Source organism: Rhinatrema bivittatum, chromosome 2, assembly GCF_901001135.1.
Source record: "Rhinatrema bivittatum chromosome 2, aRhiBiv1.1, whole genome shotgun sequence".
NCBI lineage: Eukaryota > Metazoa > Chordata > Amphibia > Gymnophiona > Rhinatrematidae > Rhinatrema > Rhinatrema bivittatum.
The window spans coordinates 580,419,561-580,437,381 of record NC_042616.1 but is presented as its reverse complement, the minus strand read 5'-3'; the positions used below and the strand labels follow the sequence as shown (position 1 = coordinate 580,437,381).

General features: G+C 43.8%; 1 protein-coding gene and 1 pseudogene across 9 annotated transcripts in view; both read left to right on the top strand.

Moving 5' to 3' along the window:
• Positions 1-17,821, top strand: part of PTPRM (protein tyrosine phosphatase receptor type M) — a 1,907,823-nt gene that overhangs the window by 983,983 nt on the left and 906,019 nt on the right. The window lies entirely within an intron of this gene.
• On the top strand, positions 5,729-5,829 carry LOC115086337 (annotated as a pseudogene).

Genomic DNA, 17,821 nt, shown 5'->3' with positions numbered 1-17,821 from the left:
ATGTAATGTGAAGCAAATAATTCTCTGTGGGGTGAATTTTCAAAGCTTTTATGCATGTACAATTAGCACATAAGTGCGCAAGTAGCTTGTACTCGCACACACGCTGTTTTAAAAACCTCAATAATACATGTATATTTTTGGACCTTCACATACATTTATGAATATTCATTCCTAGCAGCAAAGATAAGTACATTACCTACCCTTGTTTAATTTCTGTGATATAATTTAATTAGCTTTTCTTTTTGCTTTCCTTTTAGGTTGTATGATAGAGATAATCAATTTATTTTCCAAGCTCTAGCTTGTTTTTTTTTTTACTTTCAAAATATTGACTGGACATGGAGGAGTCCAGGCGCAAAGTTTCTAGACTCATATTTCCCTCTCTGTTTGTAAAGGGTAATCATAAATATGCTGTAAGCAGAACTAGATAGTTGGCGAATAAAATGCACAAAGAATGCAAAATACAGCATGATTCAAGCATGATGCAAAATACAGCATGATTCAAGCATACTGCAAATTGATTTCATTCTAGTGATAAAATACTACTATTTTTGGGAGGGATTGTGTTTTTCTGATCTCCAGAATGACTCATCCAGATTTTTATAAAAAGCAGTGTATTCCATAGACATAGCTCCAAATGGTGCTCCTTACCTTAAAAAAAGTATAGCCACTTTTCTTCCTTGTACTGGATAGAATCAGGGCAGCATTCTCTGTTCTGGGGTCATATGGATGGTGAATTGTACCCTCAATAGACAGAAACCCAAGATACACACAGCAATTCTCTTCAAACACAAGATTGAGATTCCCTGGTACTTAAAAGTTACTGAAGTAGTTAGCAGCAAGTTCTAAAAATTGCTGTATCTGGTACTCACAGAAGTTAAGTTATATACTCATAATTCCTTGGAACACGTGCTGCTCCTCAGTTTACCCTCTTGCAGCTTCACATTCTGAACCATTGTTCTAGCTGAAAAATTCTTAATGCTTGTGTATGATTTATCCCTTTTAAGTAGTTGAATGTTTCTATAAATAGCAAATTTGCTTACCATAAGTTGTATTTTCCTTAAATAGCAGGATGCATTAACCATAAAAAATGGATAATGTCATCCAGCAGCACTGAATGGATCCTCTTCCATTGCTAGTAGAACTAGCAGGCCCAGTCCCAAAACTGGGCCCAGGTTTTGATCCCCGTTGAACAATCTCTTCCCCTTCCTTTCAGTAGTGGTATGAATTTAACATTTCTGGACAAATGGCATCAGATAACCCAGGATTCTTGGGTTCTCAGCATTGTACAGCATGGGTACTGACAGCATTTCTCTTGACTCCAATTCCTTCCTTCCTTTCACCCTCCTCATCCGGATCCCTCTCATCTGCCACAGATCCATCAAGAAGTGCAATCTCTTCTCAAACTCCAGGCAGTGGAAATCCTCCCAGTTTTACAACAAGAACAGGGTTTCTATTCCATTTATTTCCTCATAGCCAAGAAGTCAGGGGGATTGTATCTGATCCTGAACTTGAGGTTCCTCAACAAGCTTATCCTTTGAGAGACATTCAAAATTAACTCCCTCTGCACCATCCTCCCATTCATTCAGCAGAGTGAATGGATGAGTGCCCTAGATCACATGGACATCTATACTCTTATTCCAATCCACCCAGCCCATTGGCATTACCTATGATTCCAAATGAATTCATCCCATTACCAATATAATGACCTTCCATTCAGCCTCTCATCTGCTCTGAGAGTCTTCATGAAGTGCCTTGCTGTGGTAGTATCACATCGTTGTCACTAGGGAATACAAGTATTTCCATACCTGGATGACTGGTTGATAACAGCAAATTATTGGGAATCGGTTCTCCACTCTTTACATACAGCTATACATCTTCTATAGAGCTCAGGTTTTCTCATAAACTTTGAGAAGCAAATCTGAAACCCACTCAGAATCCTCAGTTCATAGGTGTGAATATAGATTCCTTGCTTCAAAAAGCATTTTTGCCCTGCAACTGAAGACCAACTATGATTTCGCTTATCTGTGTCCTGATAACTAATCTGCAATCCACAGCCAAGAAACTACTCATCATACTGGGTCACATGACAGCAGCCATCCACGCTGTACCAAGGAAGCCTTCGACTAAGAGAAAGCTATGCCTTCACATGGAAAATGTTCTTCATCTGGTTCCAGCAGCATGACTCTGTTCCTTTTATCTGTGAATATTGCAATACGTGTTCCATTTCTCTCATTCTGGACACACCATTTGCTCGGTAGCAGGCTAATTTTAAAATGAGAATGCGACACCCGTCTATGCACATATGTGTGTGTGAGCGGAGATATGCTGGAATTTTAAACCATGCAAGCATTTACATGCGTAAGATTTAAAATACGTCTACCGTGTATAAGTGTGCTCTTAATTTTAAAATGTTACTCAAGCAAACTTACTTTGCTTGAGTTTGGCCAGTCAATCTCGAGGTCATCCAGATCCCTCTGGTTCTTCAACCTGCATGCCCCCCAGTTGACCCATACGCCTCATCATGAATGCTCTAAAACATGATTTCTGCAGACTTGTTCCTCATTAGGAGCAGTAAATATACGTGGCTAACAAGCTGCTGCACACTGCGGCCTCCGGTTTTAAAACATGGATTTACACGCCTAACTGTTGGCTCCACCAGGGAACACCCATGCCCCTCCCCTTTTCCACTCCCTTATTTTTTTTGCTTGTGCACGTGCATATACACATAAATCACGGCTTTTAAAATCTGCATGACTCATGTCTGCCCACATACTTACATGGGCATTTTTGTGCAAGTAACACATTTAAAATTGACCCCAAAGAGTGCATTTGAGCACAATTGTGACATATCACACTTTAAGCCCATCTACATGTATCCACTCATATCTTACTTTATGAAAAGACTTTGGCATATAAAATCCATGGTCAGAAGCCTTCTGTCCTGTGGGATCTCATGGTATCTTTGGCACCTTTCAGAAGTGGACAATAAAGAAGCCGTAGCTCGTACTTGATGAGCCTTGACAGAGTCTCTAAGTTATGCATATGGAGTCTTAGAAAGAAGGTAAGAAGTGATTCTCTCTCAAGAGATGAAACCTCCTTTTGAACCATTAGAAACAGTTCCTTTGAAGTTGGAAAGTACTTTTTTCTCATTGCAATCAAATCTGCGAAAAGGGTTAGTGAACTTCAAGCTCTCATCCACTGCCCCTCTATTTACAATTTTATCACAACCGAGTAATTCTTCGAAATCCAAAATTTCTACCGTAAGTTGTCTCAGCTTTCCATATAAATCAATCTGTTGTTCTTATTACCTTCTTTCTAAGACTCCATATGCATGAGGGGAAGATAGCACTCCATACTCTGAACTGCAAGTGGGCTTTAACATAATAGAAATGACATACTGAGCTTCATCAAACAAATTAACTGTTTGTTTCCTATGACCCTAACTACCTTGCAGCTCGATACAGTAAAGTGGGGCCGCGTTTACCCTGCTCCTAATGCGCTTTCTACTCACTTTTCGGCCGCGTTAGTCCAACCCATGATACACTATCCCCTTTAACCCATCCTTACCGCCTCTTTAAATCACCGTTTAACCCCTTCCGCACGTGGCATGTATATTAGATGTAAACGATCGAATTAGCTATTCCCACCCATACAGTAACGCGCACCCTGACTATCGCTATTTTACCCTGCCATTTTGCCCCACGTTAACCTGCTAAATTACCGCCTACCCTTACCCCTGCGTTAGAGGCAGGGATAATGGTAAACGGCAAACTTTCCCCCAAAAGGAAACCTCTAAAAACCTAAAATCCCCTCCTCCCCTCCTCCCAAAGTGGCTCGACATGTGGCAACTTACCTTTTGTTGCTTTTCAGCCCCTTCCCTTCTCTGCCGCCCTCCGGAGGGGGCAGCCAGCAGCAAAAGCGGCTCGCAGCAGTCCCCCCCGCGCAGGTCCCGGTTCTCCTAGCTCGGCAACAGCAGTACAACAGCTAGGGCTCCATCCACCCCAATCCTTCCTGGCTCGGCCAACTTGTGAAGCGGCTTGCGGCTTGCAGCATCCCCCCGCGCAGGTCCCGGTTCTCCTGGCTCGGCATGAGGTGAGAGCCCACTGTTCTGTGCCCTCTCCGGCACGAGCGAAGCGTTCTTTCATTGGCCTGAGTGCCCGTCGATTTGGGCGCTCCGGCCAATGAAATTACGCCCGTCTATGTGCTTCTTTGTTGCCCACTTCTGAGAGGTGCCCATTGAAGATATTTTCAAAGTTAAAGATATCTTCAAAGTTGCAATGTGGTCTTCAAGCCATACATTCAGGTTTGCGAAATATGTTCTTGCTATAGTCCACTCTCCATGGTGGGGATCAGGCTGCTTACTAAATAATTGCTCTACTGCAGTCCTCAGCTTGGGACTCTCCACATGTAATGGCTACTTCAGCCTGTTTATCGATGGAAAAAGCATGTTTGCTTACCATAAATGGTGTTTTCCATCGATAACAGGATGAATTAGCCATGAAATACCCACCCACCTCCCCAGAGAGTCATCTATACAGCTATATTATCTCTGAACTGACTGAGGAGGCTCACTAGGCAATGTCCATGTGGGAACTCTTCCACATGCTCAGTAGAATTCAAAGGTCTAGAGCTTGGAGAGACAAGTCCATCAGTACCACTGGATAACGTCACCCACATGTAATACCTAATTCCTCCTACTATCTACAGAAAATACCATTTTCTGTAAGCAAACATGTTTCTAAGGTAGCACTGAAAGCTTCTGTTTGGGGGTCCTGAGGCAGCAAAGCAATTTTAAAGATAAAGTTTTGAAACATTTTTCAGAAAAAGCAGGAGGTGTTTTCCTCTGCTCCTTTGTTCCAATCAACAACAGGGTCCTTATCTTGCCCTTGGCAGCAGAGAGCCCCAGAACAACAACTAGCAGCCTAGCCAAAATCTGTGATGTGGTTTTGACTGGCTTATGGAGAGCATAGCTGAGTTTCTAGTACCTGTGCGTTAACTATGGGAGGACAAGCCAAAGTGAAATTGCTACATATGTGCCCACCCCCACAGCACAGCTCTCTGCCTTCAAATTGGCTAGAAAAGACACAATAAGAAACAGTCTCAAGGACCGTCATGCAATTTTATCCCCCCATTCTTATTCAATATTCTTCCATTTAAAAGGCATTTAAAGTTATTTTTGTACAGTATTACTAGTTCGATTTTGCCAACCAAAATGGGCTTTGTTGAAGCCTTAGACTGCAGATTATATTTAATCTAAATATCTATCACTATAGACTTTGTGGAAAAATTGCTTTCTTAAAATAAATTTGATACACATGTACTTACATAGAAAGATAAATCATGATGGCAGAAGGAGCTGACTTAGTGGTAGTGCTGCAAGCTGTCAAGAGTTATGTGGAGAGGTGGACCCCTGGGCTGAGATGAAGTTGGTGCCACCTATAGAAGAGGGCTCCTATAGGTCTTCATCATTGGGAGGTGGACGCAGGTGGTGAAGACCCAACCGGACCTTCACCTCTACCAGCCCTTGTTCCCCATAGTTTGAGCCCTTAGGTGCCGGGGCTGGTAGGACTTAGAAGCGGGTCATAAGAACATGCCATACTGGGTCAGACCAAGAGTCCATCAAGCCCAGCATCCTGTTTCCAACAGTGGCCAATTCAGGCCATAAGAACCTGGCAAGTACCCAAAAACTAAGTCTATTTCATGTTACCGTTGCTAGTAATAGCAGTGGCTATTTTCTAAGTCAAGATCAAGTGTAGTATCTGTTCTTATCAGTTTAATATCTGACACATCCCTTATCTAGGGACCATATATTAAATATATTAAAGCCAAGGCGCTTTTCTCTTACGTATCACAAATCACTAAGTCATCCCCATCGACGATACCAGACGAACAGGCACAATCTAAGGCCAACGAACTTGCATCTTTCTTTCAACAGAAGATTTCAAACACCCTGGCACTCCTACCAACCAATACTACCCCCGGCTCTACATTCACCAACACTCACTCCTATACTGGAGTCAAACTCAACAACTTCGAATTAACATCCTCCAGTGAGATCGAATCCTTCCTCAAGAGACAGAAACCTTCTAGCCATCCAGCTGACAACATACCATCCAAACTTCTGCTACTGATTCCTAACAGATCTCTGGACCTCTAGCGAACATTATAAACTGCTCTTTAACCCAAGGGATGTACCCAGACAGCTTAAAAAACCGCCTCTCTTAAACCCCTCCTTAAGAAGCACAATTTAGACCCCAAAGAACTTTCTAACTTCCGCCCCATCTCGAATCTCCCTTTCTTAGCCAAATTAACAGAGAAATTGGTTAATACTCAGCTTTCAGAATATCTAGAAGAACACAATATCCAATACCCATCCCAATACGGATTTCGCAAATCCCGCAGTACAGAAACTCTTCTCATATCATTAACAGACCATATTATTATGGGACTAGACAAGGGCTACTCCTTTCTTCTAGTACTCCTAGACATTTCGGCGGCATTCGACACCTTCAACTACTCCATCCTCCTGAATCGCCTAGCCGACATAGGGATAGCCGGTTTAGCCCTCAGTTGGTTCACGTCTTTTCTCAATAACAGAAGCTTCAAAGTTAAAATTAATGATAAAGAATCACCTTCGACTAGGTCCTCGCTTGGTGTACCTCAAGGATCCTCTTTATCACCCACCCTCTTTAACATCTACCTCCTCCCCCTCTGCCAGCTTCTAACAGACCTTAACCTAATTCATTACCTATATGCAGATGACGTGCAGATTCTGATTCCGATAACAGAATCTATCGCAAAATCTCTCAAGCACTGGAACAACTGCCTAAAATCGATCACCAGCCTTCTCAACAGTCTTAATCTGGTTCTTAACGCATCTAAGACCGAACTCCTCCTCATCTCCCCCAACCAAGACAACCCCCTCCCACAGACAATCCACAATACCCAGCTCACACATACCCATGTGAGAAATCTCGGGGTTCTACTTGATAATCGCCTAAACCTAAAGAAAATGATCAACACCACAACCAAAGACTGTTTCTATAGACTTCAGGTTCTAAAAATACTCAAACCCCTACTATTTTTCCACGACTTCAGGACAGTTCTGCAAGCCTTGCTATTTGCCAAAATAGATTACTGCAGCGCTCTTCTCATGGGTCTCCCTAACTCCACCACCAAGCCATTACAGTTGATACAGAACGCCGCGGCAAGACTCCTGACCAGCACCAACTGTGGAGAACACATATCACCTATCCTCCGTAACTTACATTGGCTTCCAGTGAACTACAGAATCCTGCACAAATCACTCACCTTAATTCACAAATCCATCTACAATCACCTTCATCTGGACCTTGAATTCCCTCTCAAACTCCATATCTCCAATAGACCGACAAGAGAACTATACAAAGGAACCCTACAAGCACCGCCTACCAAAGCATCACGTCTCACCTCGACCAAAGACCAATCATTCTCGACAGCAGGTCCAGCTATCTGGAACAACATCCCTTCAGACCTTAGGCTGGAACCCTGCCTCTTAACATTTAGGAAAAAACGTAAGACCTGGCTTTTCCGCCAAGCCTTCCAAGATCCCCCGGATACACACTAGATGACTGAACATCCTCATGAACAATGGATCTCTGTACCTCCTCAAGTATTTAATAAGACCCACCCCTGATTGTAGAATTGTTTACACTCCTGGTTTACTGCGTTCTTAAGCCTTTCTTTCCAGCTGTCTATGCCTCCAAATTTACCTACCTTGTTAAATGTAACTTTGTTCTTCCTGTTCAATTTACTATTTTTTACTGTTTTTTGTTACAGTTCCCCTGTTCGATGTAAACCGATCTGATATGGTCATCTAACCATGAAGGTCGGTATAGAAAAGTGTTAAATAAGTAAATAAATAAATAAATAAGTCAACTTAATTAATAGCAGGTAATGGACTTCTCCTCCAAGAACTTATCCAATCCTTTTTTAAACACAGCTATACTAACTGAACTAACCACATCCTCTGGCACAAATTCCAGAGTTTAATTGTGCGTTGAGTGAAGAATAACTTTCTCCGATTAGTTTTAAATGTACCACATGCTAACATCATGGAGTGTTCCCTTGTCTATTATCTGAAAGACTAAATAACCGATTCACATCTACCCGTTCTAGACCTCTCATGATTTTAAACACCTCTATCATATCCACCCTCAGCCGTCTCTTCTCCAAGTTGAAAAGTCTTAACCTCTTTAGTCTTTCTTCATAGGGGAGCTGTTCCATTCCCCTTATCATTTTGGTCACCCTTCTCTGCACCTTCTCCATCGCAATTATATCTTTTTTGAGATGTGGCGACCAGAATTGTACACAGTATTCATAGAAACATATAGAAATGATGGCAGAAGAAGACCGAATGGCCCATCCAGTCTGCCCAGCAAGCCTCACACATTTTTTTCTCTCATTCTTATCTGTTTCTCTTAGCTCTTGGTTCTATTCCCCTTCCACCCCCACCATTAATGTAGAGAGCAGTGATGGAGCTGCATCCAAGTGAAATATCTAGCTTGATTAGTTAGGGGTAGTAGGGGCAGTAACCGCCGCGATAAGCAAGCTACACCCATGCTTATTTGTTTTACCTAGACTATGTTGTACAGCCCTTGTTGGGTTTTTTTTCTTCTCCCCTGCCGTTGAAGCAGAGAGCCATGCTGGATATGCATTGAAAGTGAAGTATCAGGCACATTTGGTTTGGGGTAGTAACCGCCGTAACAAGCCAGCTACTCCTCGCTTTGTGATTGCGAATCCTTTTTTTCTTCACCCCTGTCGTTGAAGCTATGCAGGATATGCGTGAAGCATCAGTTTTTTGTTTTTGTTTTTTTTTTCCCCTGCTGTTGAAGCAGAGAGCTATGCTGGAAATGCGTGATGTATCAGTCTTTCTCCCATGCCGATGAAGCAGAGAACCATGCTGGATATGCATGGAAAGTGAAGTATCAGGCACATTTGGTTTGTGGTAGTAACCGCCGTAACAAGCCAGCTACTCCCCGCTTTTTGAGTGCGAACCCTTTTTCTTCTCCCTTGCCGTTGTAGCAGAGAGCTCTGCTGGATGTGTGAAGTATCAGTTATTCTTCTCCCCTGTCATTGAAGCAGAGAGCTATGCTGTATATGCATTGAAAGTGAAGTATCAGGCATATTTGGTTTGGGGTAGTAACCGCCGTAACAAGCCAGCTACTCCCCTCTTTGTGAGTGCAAATCCTTTTTTCCATTACCTCTTGCTGTTGAAGCTTAGAGCGATGTAGGAGTCACAGTAAGCATGTGTATGTTTATTTAATAAGGGTATTGTGTCAATAGCCATCATTCTGGCGAGTCACCCACTCTTCATTGGCGGCCTCTTGACTTTATGGATCCGCAGTGTTTATCCCACGCCCCTTTGAAGTCTTTCACAGTTCTGGTCTTCACCACTTCCTCCGGAAGGGCATTCCAGGCATCCACCACCCTCTCCGTGAAGAAATACTTCCTGACATTGGTTCTGAATCTTCCTCCCTGGAGCCTCAAATCGTGACCCCTGGTTCTGCTGATTATTTTCCTACGGAAGAGGTTTGTCGTTGTTATTGGATCATTAAAACCTTTTAAGTATCTGAAAGTCTGTATCATATCACCTCTGCTCCTCCTTTCCTCCAGGGTGTACATATTTAGATTTTTCAATCTCTCCTCGTACGTCATCCGATGAAGATCCTCCACCTTCCTGGTCGCCCTTCTCTGTACCGCTTCCATCTTGTCTTTGTCTTTTTGTAGATACGGTCTCCAGAACTGAACACAGTACTCCAGGTGAGGCCTCACCAAGGACCTGTACAAGGGAATAATTACTTCCCTTTTCTTACTCGATATTCCTCTCTCTATGCAGCCCAGCATTCTTCTGGCTTTTGCTATCGCCTTGTCGCATTGTTTCGCTGTCTTCACATCATTAGACACTATCACCCCAAGGTCCCTCTCCTGCTCCGTGCACATCAGCCTTTCCCCCCCCATCGAGTACAGTTCATTCGGATTTCCACTCCCCATATGCATGACTTTGCACTTCTTGGCATTGAATCTCAGCTGCCATATCTTCGACCACTCTTCCAGTTTCCTTAGATCCCGTCTCATTCTCTCCACTCCTTCCGGCGTGTCCACTCTGTTGCAGATCTTAGTGTCATCCGCAAAAAGACAAACCTTACCTTCTATCCCGTCCGCAATGTCGCTCACAAAGATATTGAACAGGACCGGTCCCAACACCGATCCTTGCGGTACACCACTTAAAACCGCTCTCTCTTCAGAGAAGGCTCCATTTACCATCACACATTGTCTTCTGTCCGTCAACCAATTTGCAATCCAGGTCACCACCTCGGCACTCACTCCCAAGCTTCTCGTTTTATTCACCAGTCTCCTGTGCGGAACCGTATCAAAAGCTTTGCTGAAATCCAAGTAGATGACATCTAGTGCTCTTCCTTGATCCAATTCCTTGGTTACCCAGTCAAAAAAGTCAATCAAATTTGTCTGACAGGATCTTCCCCTGGTGAATCCATGCTGCCTCTGGTCCATCAATTCTCCAGACTGTAGATAGTTCACTATTCTCTCTTTCAGCAGTGACTCCATTACTTTTCCCACCACCGAAGTGAGGCTAACCGGTCTGTAGTTGCCTGCCTCTTCCCTGTTCCCACTCTTGTGAAGCGGGACCACCACCGCTCTTCTCCAATCACTCGGCACCACTCCCGTTTCTAGGGATCTATTGAACAGGTCACACAGCGGACCCGCCAGAACATCTCTGAGCTCCTTCAATATCCTTGGATGAATCCCATCAGGCCCCATGGCTTTGTCCACTTTCAGGTTCTTTAGTTCTTCCCACACATTTTCTACTGTAAAAGGATTTTCATCTATTCCCCTTCCCTCCAGTTTCTTGTTGTTTAGAGATGGTCCTTCTCCAGTGTCTTCTTTAGTGAACACAGAGCTGAAGTATTCGTTTAATATTTCTGCCATTTCTTCGTCTCTCTCCACACATTGATCATTACCACCTTTCAATTTCACTATACCACTTTGGACCTTTCTCTTTTCGCTGATGTATCTGAAAAATGTTTTGTCACCATTTTTTATCTCCTTGGCAATCCTCTCTTCTGCTTGACTCTTTGCCAACTTGATTAATTTCTTTGTCTCCCTCAGTTGATACAAATATTCTTCTTTGTGCTCCTCCCTTTGGGATCCTTTATATTTCTTGAATGCTGTTCTTTTAGCTTTAATTTTGTCAGCCACCTCCTTTGAGAACCAGATAGGTTTCAGTTTTCTTTTGCTTTTCTTTACATTTCTAACATATAGAGCAGTTGCCTTGGTGATTGCTCCTTTTAGATTGGTCCACTGCTGATCCACATCTCTCTCGTTCTCCCATCCTTTAAGTTCTTCCTCCAGGTAGTTCCCCATTTCCTCAAAGTCTGTGTTTTTGAACTGTAAATCTCGGGTCTTTGTGGTTCTTTTCCCTATTCTTTTAGTGATATTAAACCATACCGTTTGATGATCACTGCTGCTGAGGTGGGCGCCCACCTGGACATCTGAGACATTATCTGCGTTAGTGAGCACTAAGTCGAGTATAGCTCCTTCTCTCGTGGGTTCCAACACCATTTGTTTGAACAAAGATACTTGCATGGCATCCACTATCGCTCTACTATTTTTAGTTTCTGCAGATGGGATTTTCCAGTCTACATCTGGCATATTAAAGTCACCCACGATCACCACTTCTCCCTTCTTACCTATCTTATGGATGTCTTCAACCAGATCTCTGTCCAGCTCTTCCTTTTGGTTTGGAGGCCTGTAAACCACTCCAATATAAATGGACGCTCCGTCATCTTTTTTTAGGTCGACCCATAGAGCTTCTTCAATACCCCAACTTCCTTGTAGCTCAGTTGCTTGGATGTTGTTTCTGACATAAAGAGCCACACCTCCCCCTTTTCTATCCTCTCTGTCCTTCCTTAACAAGTTGTAGCCTGGTATTGTTGTATCCCATTCATGAGATTCTGTGAACCATGTTTCTGTGATAGCAACAATGTCCAATTCTGCGTCAGCCATTAGGGCCTGCAGATCTGGGATTTTATTTCCCAAACTATGAGCATTTGTGGTCATAGCCTTCCAGGTACACTCTTTACGGTTATTGCATTTCCTGGACTCCTTGTGAGATATTTGTTGAGATTTGTTATTCACTTCACTATTTCTTTTTGCGGTAGTGCCACTGTTGACAGAGTTATCCATCTCAATTAGATTTTTCTTTTGCTTATGGATCTTGAAATACTGCATGCATTGTGTTTTCTCTCTCTGTTCTGGTAATACTGCAATGCTTTTCTCAAGAACTTCTTCAGTTTTTATTTTAGAGAAGGCTTGTTGTTCTTTTTGCATTTGGTACATTGTGTGTCTCCTCATTACAGGTCTAATTCTACCAGAGCCAACTGTATTCCTGGTTTTTAAAGAATTTCCTAATGACCTGTTTGAGTGGGGCGGTATACCTGTTGGCTGCTCTTCTGTCAAGAATGGGTGACTGTGGGTCCTACCTGAGCCTAATGGATCTCCTTTTCTTGACTCCTGGTTTGTTTGTGGTATTGGGGAATTATTTTCTGAGTAATGCAATGTGGGTGTATTTCTTTTAATTGAAGCTAATTGATCTTTAATCACAGACAGCTCCATTTTCAAGGAAGAGAGTTGTGCACAAATTGGGCAAGCTCTAAGTTTCCAGATGCTTTCCCTCAGAATAAAGGCTCCACAGCAGTTACATTGGATAGTCCTCATCTTGGTAATTTGTGACTTTATTTCCTTGACTGTAACCAATGTACTAATTTATCTTGCTGCCAATGGTAATCTAGGCAGTCTTTATTAGAAACAAGCCCCAGGGGTGGGGTTTATTAGAAACAAGCCCCAGAAACAAGCCCCAGGGGTGGGGTTTCACCATGGAACGATACAGAGGCATTATGACATTTTCCGTTTTATTCACCATTCCCTTCCTAATAATTCCCAACACTCTGTTTGCTTTTTTGACTGCTGCAGCACACTGAACCGACGATTTCAATGTGTTAACCACTATGAAGCCTAGTCTCAAGATTAAAATGATCCTGAAGACAGAAGGCAGAAGGGAGGTTGGGCTTACCAGAGGTTTGGGCCGGCGGTGAGCAGGAGAATCCAGGGATGGGCCAGAGGTCAGGGCAGGCAGCAGACAATGCAGAATCCAGAGACGAGCCGAATCAAGAACCAGAAGAGCAATCCAAGGAGATGAGGAGCCAGAACAGGGACAGGAGCAGGAATGCACAAAGCAGGAAAAGGAACACATTGAGCAGGAGCAGGACCAGGAGCAGGAATGCACAGAGCAGGAGCAACCAGCAGCTCTGAGCAGAATGGTACCTGTTGCTGAGGCAAGGTGGGGCAGCAGGAGCTGCCTTAAATAGGGCCCGAGGTTGGTGTCAACATCCGGGGTCGCGGGCAGTTCTCCCGCCGCGGCCCCTTTAAATCTAATTGAGAGTTGTGCGCACAAGCCTAGCAGCAGCAAAGGCTGGCAGTGTGGCGGCAGCAGGATCAGCTCCCCTTCATGCTGAAGGGAGGTGACAGCAGCGGCTCTGGGGGCTGCGTGGGAGGCCTGTACTGGCTCGGAGGATGAGTGTGGCTGACCGTGAGGCTCCACGGTTGGCCACTGCAACATCATGCAAAAGGACCTGGTTTCGATTCCCAGGCCTGTCTTTTACTCCCTGGTCAACTATCTAGTAAAACTACCATTAACATTATTTGATAGCATCATTCGACTAATTACTTTTCTGTATGTATACGGGAGTAAAGACTAGAGTTTATACAGGAAGGGAGAGAATCTCAATATAAACCCTGCACTGCCAGTTCTGTAACACACACTCTATATCCACTGAAATTCCCCCAGAATTCATATTCTGGTTTCACCTTGTTAACAGCCACATAAACACCTTCCACTGCCAGAAACTTTGTGAAGTAACATGAAACCCTGCAAAAAAGATACTCAGAACCTATGTAGGAAATCTGCCAGCACACCTGCCATGACATGACACACTAACTCGCAGAACTCAAACTGCAGCAACCTGGAAAGGAGCAGCATTGCAAATATTACTCTAGGCTTAGAACACCAATACACCTTCTGGAAAAACAAAACAAGCCAGACACTACAACCTAGCAAAATCCCTCACCTCAGTCACACATGCAGAACACAAACCAACCTTTACCTAATTCAAAATAAGGGACCACAAATTAAAAATGGAAAAATGCAGATAACTGAAATGGAAATCCTGAGAAGCCTAACTCTGCATTCAATGCAACACCAGAGAAAAAGAAATGGAAATGCATTTCCTCCTGAACTCATCAAAATGCAAAGATATAAGAAGTGCACATTCCCAAAGCTGATATATCCCATTCTCTAAAAACTGAAAATAAAATATTTTCTATCTTTGTTGTGGACATTTTATTTGTGTGATTGAGTAGATCCTGGTCTCTGTATTCAGTCTTCTCTTTTTCTCTCTCCATTACTTTTCTTCTCCTTTCTTCTTCTCCTCCTTGCCTACATCTGTCTTAGATCTTGATCCTTCCCTTTCATCTATTTCTCCATTTCTCTCTTCTTTGCCTTTCTATCTATTCATTTCTAAATTTCACTCCTCTTTTCCCCATCTCTAACCCTCCAGACCTCTCCCACTTTTCTTCTTTCACCTATCTATAAGCTTTCTATCTCCCACTCTCATCCCTCCAGTTTCCCATTCCCCTCTTTGCCTCTCACTCTTTCTTCAGCATCCTATTCTCCCTGTCTTTCAACCATTCCCTAATCCCCCATTTCCACCACACTCTGTACTCACTCTATCTTTATCTAACTTCCTGTGCCTCTCATGCCTCACCAGCCCCTGCTCCTTCCCTGTCACTCATTCCCTCCCTGGCCACCATTCTGTATTTATGTCTCTTACCTCCATCTTATTACCCCACTTTCACCACCACCACCCCCATTCCCATCCTCTCCAACCCTCTTCCATAGACCCATCCCTTTCCTTTCACACCTCTCCACAGCACCCCAATCTCTTTCCATTGCCTTTAACCCTCTGTCCAGTACTCCAGGCCTTTCACACAACCTCTCAATCCCTCCCCAGCCTTCTGCCCCCTCCTCTAACTCCATCTCACAGCCGCACTCATACTCCCCCCCCCCCCAGCCAATCTAAAACCCCTGACTAGTATCCATAAAATTGCGCAGACCTGGATTGGGTCCCTGTGCTCTGCTCTGCCCCCTTCCCTCCCCATGTCAGAGTTCTAGCTCTTTCCTCTATCTCCAATACCTGAATCCCTGTTCTTTCTCTGCTCTCAGGCCAGTACCTGTTCTCCCCAAGTCCCTGAATTCCATTCTTCTCATGGTTTCTCCAGGTCCCTGAATTCTATTCTTCCTCTGATTTCAGTCTCAGTCTCCCATACTTCTATTCTCCCCCAGTCCCTGCCTCTCATTCCTTCTCTACACTATCCCCTCTTCCCTGATTTTCATTCTTCTGTTCCCCTCCCAGTTCCTGACTCTCATTTTCCCTTGTACGTCATCCCCTGCTCTATACCTCTCCCCCAATCAATTTTTATCCATTCTCTCCCTCTGCCCCAGCCCGCAACTCTAATCTGGTCATGTTACAGATTAAATACCAGTTCCTCTTTTTTCCTGCATCCCTGTTGTGAAACATCCTTTGGTTCAACCACAGAACTCTGTATCTAATGAACTCTGCATGGATTATCAACACTCTGTGTTACTTTCTTGGTATACCTTCATGTAAAATGAACTCAGTGGACCCATAAATCACAGTTGCAAATGAACCTTAGATACCTTTGCCCTAAATTGGGGTCAGGGTCTAGTATACATGTATCCTCCTGTTCCTTACATCACAAAGACCTTATTGAAACTCAGAAAAGACTGTGGAGCTATGATTCTCATGATGCCCTTTTGGTCAAGACAGATTCTGTTTCCACTCCTGCAGGAGATGTCCATCAGAAATCCAATTAGGTTGAGATATTCCCTCAACTCTCATCTCTCAAGATTAGGGACTGTTGTGCCTTTCCAATATTGAGTCTTTAGCCCTCACAGCCTGAATGTCTATGCGACGGGGTCTTGCCAGTCTAATGTTTTTTCCCAAAATATAGGGATAATAGGAGGAGTTAGTATGGTTGCTTTTATATCCAGGCTGATCCCTTGCCACCATATTGCAGACCTTGTTCTCTCTGCTTTTAGTAAGGTTGGTAGTGTTGTCCTTCATGTATTGCTTTAACCCCACTTTTTTGGGGGAGAGGCAATTTAAGAGGTTTATAATATCTAGGAGCATGCCCAAAAGGTTGGTAGTGGAAGTAGAGAGAAAGGAGTTGTAGAGTGGAGATTCATCTAGAATCTCAACTGAGGAGAGCTGTTTTTGGAGATTCATGCAGAGTCTCAATTAAGGAGAAGAGAGTTGAGTATTGGAGAATTTTTGTATTTTTCCAGTCTGAGGAGAAGGGTTGCCCCACTGTCCCCCTGAAGATTCGAATCAGAGATTTTTTTGCCTAAGGGTGGATGGAGATTCAGCGGTTTTTGAGGAAAGGATCAAGATCCTCAACATTGAATTATTGGATTATAGTTGAAGCTTTGGGACCCATTTTGATATTTTTCTTGGACTTGGGCATACCTTTTCCACTTGTTATTGGTGGATGCTGAAGCTACACTCTAGCTATCCTACCCTCACTGATGAGGATATCTTCAATTAGGATGAAGGTGCAAGAGCAAGAAGAAAGGTGAATAGAAGAAGAATGGACAAAGAAACCATTTATTTTTTGCTGCTCATTGGATGTATGTTGATTCGTATTTTTGCAATTCTGCCTTGGATCATCTGCTTTAAATTACAGTAAAGACAATCTTTTACTTTGAACACCAATTTTGGACTCCTTAAGTTTTTTATTATTCCTCTTTCCTGGATGCGAAGGGAATGGATGGTGTGATTTATGGAGTCTGCCTGTGGTGTTGATTTTGGCTTCCCTGCTCCTATTTTATAATACCTGGGCCTTCTGGAGATATATGCCAGAGATTGTGGTCATGGAGATAGTGATCAACAGCGCCAGGGGCCCCAGACTAGGTGTGCTATGGGTCTGGCCTGCAGACCTTGCCTTGGCTTCTAGGCTCTTGCTCCTGTTCCTCCCCAGAGGGTATTCCTGAGCTCCTCACCCGTTTTGTGATTGGACTGCCTTTGGACCCTGTCTTTTGGCTGGATACGACTATGAAATTTGCCACCTGCCACAACCACAGCCTGTATACAGACTACAAGATTCGCTGCCTGCATCGACCTCAGCCTGAATATCCAACGAGATTCGCCACCAGCATCTACCCTTGCTTGAACTCCGACCCTCTTCTGTGTCCGGACCCTGCTCCTGGCTCTGGCCAGTGTCACCACTCCATCGTGACTTCCAGAGACCCTACGTAAGTCCAGCCGGCCCCCCCGGTACCCAAGGGCTCAACCTGAGGGGAACGTGGGCTGGTAGTGGTGAAGCTCCAGCGGGGTCTATGCTCCTCTATAGCCTCGCCTGCTGATGTTGAGGACCTATGGGGCTCAACCCCACAAGTGGCGCCAACTCTCCTTCGGCCCAGGGGTCCACAACCAGAACAGAGACTCTAAGCTAAGCAATAAGATGACACACAGTGGCAGTGTAACAAAGAAACATATATACATACTATTACTGAGTACTTCTGGTTTCTAGGAGTGACTTCATGATGGGTTGAAATGGAGGAGGTTTGCCTTTTGGTGTAAGAGAAAGGCCCTATATCCTCTCTCCTGTTCAGCACAAAAACTTCTCA